The sequence below is a fragment of the Pteropus vampyrus genome, unplaced genomic scaffold, assembly GCF_000151845.1.
Source record: "Pteropus vampyrus isolate Shadow unplaced genomic scaffold, Pvam_2.0 Scaffold7, whole genome shotgun sequence".
Classification (NCBI taxonomy): domain Eukaryota; kingdom Metazoa; phylum Chordata; class Mammalia; order Chiroptera; family Pteropodidae; genus Pteropus; species Pteropus vampyrus.
The window spans coordinates 1595245-1597912 of NW_011888788.1; the positions used below are offsets into that span (position 1 = coordinate 1595245).

At 39.3% G+C, this 2668-nt stretch overlaps 1 pseudogene; it reads left to right on the forward strand.

The window, feature by feature from the left end:
* The first annotated feature begins 954 nt into the window (after nt 1-954).
* Nucleotides 955-2668, forward strand: part of LOC105299361 — a 3303-nt pseudogene continuing 1589 nt past the window's right edge.

A 2668-nucleotide genomic window follows, 5' to 3' on the forward strand; every position in this document is an offset into this window, starting at 1 on the left:
ATATTGGAAGGGGAAAAAATGGAAGTGAAACCTATAAGTTAAAGAAGACTTAAGAGACAAAGCGATCAAATGTAATTTGTTGACCTTGTTTAAAAACAATTTGAACAATTTTTAAAAAAGTTTGACAATCAGGGAAATTTAAACACTGACTAGTATTTAATGATACTAGGTCTGTGAAAGTGTTAAAAAAAGAGTCCTCATGTTTTATAGGTACTGCAGTAAAGTATTTATGATGTAGCAATATGTCTGGGCTTTACTTCACAATAATCCCTTGAGGTTTGGAGAGCGTGAGGGTAAAGATGAAACAAGAAAGACTATGAATTAAATATTGTTGAAGTTGGGTGATCAGAATATGAGCGTTCATGATACCTGATTTTTGTACATTTTTTAATTTTTCTGTAATAAAAGGTTAAGACATTTTTCTTTTGTGTCTTGATAGTAAGAGATTTCCCTAAGTGCCCTGTTGAAACCACAGAGCCTTTGCACCCACATTATTTTTCTGAGCTACCAGCTAGTAACTGCGTCAACGAAGGAATAGGAATAGGTGATACTTTTTAAGCATTTATTACGTGCCAGAAACAATCTAGCTGTTCTATAAATATATTTAATTTTTCCCAAAACCCATTAAAATATTTTTCATCTTTTTGTTAAAACAGATGATATACATGTCTATATTTTGCTTTTTTTTTTTTTTTCAGTTAAAATACTTTGGGAATCATTCCATAGTTATCTAAAGATATTACAAATTTCTTGTAATGGCTGCACAATGTTCCATTGTATGGACCTATCATAGTTTATTAAACTGAAGTTTAGCTAAGGTAAGCACTTTTCCCAAATCACTTACCTGGTGCAGCCAGGATTAGAACCAAGGTTCAGCTGACTCCAAAGTCTATATTCTACACTAGTGCTTCCCAAACTGTAGCACATATATGTCACCTAGAGCTCTTGCTAAAAATGAAGATAAGGTGGGTCTGGGGTGGGGTTTGAGATTCTTCATTTCTTATAAACAATTATTTCAAAGCAAAGCCAGCCTAGAACTCTGGATCTCAACCTTACCTGCACATTGGAATCACCTGGGGAGTATTAAACACTACTGACATTCGGGTCTCACCCCTCGAGATGCCAACTTCATTTGTCTGGGATCTATGCAGCCTTGCTATCTTTTTTTTCTCCCAAAGCTCCTCAGGTGATTCTCAGGTGGGGATGAGAACTACTGTCCCAGAAGCCTGCTTGTTCTGAGGAACTCTTACACCATCACTAACCTACTCCTCATTTAGTTGGCTCCTGGGCAGTTGATCGGCATCAGGTGACTTCTAATTCAGAGCAACCTGGTGCCATATTATAGCCTGCTCCAATTACCTTATCTAGAGTTAGTTCTATTTTTACATCTGATACCCCACTGTGTGCCAGCTGCATATCTATTGGGCTGGGGGAGAGTATACAAAGATGATAAAGTCACAGCTCCTTCTCTCAAGGTGTTTACAACCCAGATGTTTTTTCTTTGACGTAAGCCCCAGAAACAGTAAGAACAGTGAGTGTTAGGGTTAATGGACCCAAAGCACCACATCCCTTTCTATTTTTCTGAGACAGAGACAGGAGTCAATTAGTAATCAAAATACCATCTTTTTAAACTTCTGAAGCTGATTGGAGAATTCGGTTTTCAGTCTATGGCTGAGTGCTCAAGTTTTGAATTTAACCCCCTGTTCACAGTGGTTCTGGATACTTCTGGCCTCCCCCTGATCCCCACAGGGGTGGACCTCTTACCAGGTGGCAGCTAGCAGACCAGAAAGCATATACTCCACAAGCCCATGACACCCACAGTGGAGGGAGTTAGGACCTAGCCAAACATACGAGGTTCCTTCTTTCAAATTTACCAATCAGATAATACATTCTTCCTCCTATGGGGAGGGAATTTCCTTGATTTGTACCATATGGGTAGCTGCTTTCTCTGGATACCCTTAGAGCCAGCCCCACTGCCATGTGATAGCTGTGCACATGATAGGAACTCAACGGCTCTTTGGGTCTGTCGGGTTGATTCATTAGCTTCCCTAAAACCCAGCTGCTCCAACTTTTGCAGTCTCCCAGAGAGTTAGGTCACTATGCATACCTCATCTTTCAGTACTGACAGGTGTTTTGGAGAGGTTTTTTTTTTTTTTTCTTCAAATTATTAGATTCCTTTGTTGTTTATAGGTAAGGCTCATTCAAGCCTTTTGATTTCAAATTCAGGATCTTTCAGACAGAGGTCAATTTGATTTTTTTTTTTCTATTCAGACACTCAATTAAAAATATTAATTAAGATTTTGAAACCAGTGGCAGAGAGCTGCTGTGTAGCTCTGCGGTCCCCGTCTGTGAAGGGGTGTCTACTGTATCTGTGGGCCTGGCCACAGCGCTGCAGCTCTCCAGGGAGCAAGGTATCACTTTGTGTAAGAGAACCCAAATCGTGGTCAAGTTCTTCTCATTTGGCATGAACAGCATTTTATATTGGCATGGCATATATCCATCTGAAACCTTTACTTGTGTGCAGAAATGTGGACTCACCTTGCTTGTAACTACCGATCCTGAGCTCATGAAATAGCTAAATAATGTGGTGGAACAACTATAAGATTGGTTATACAAATGTTCAGTTCAGAAACAAGAGGTAGTAATCTCAAATATTGAAAATGGTGAG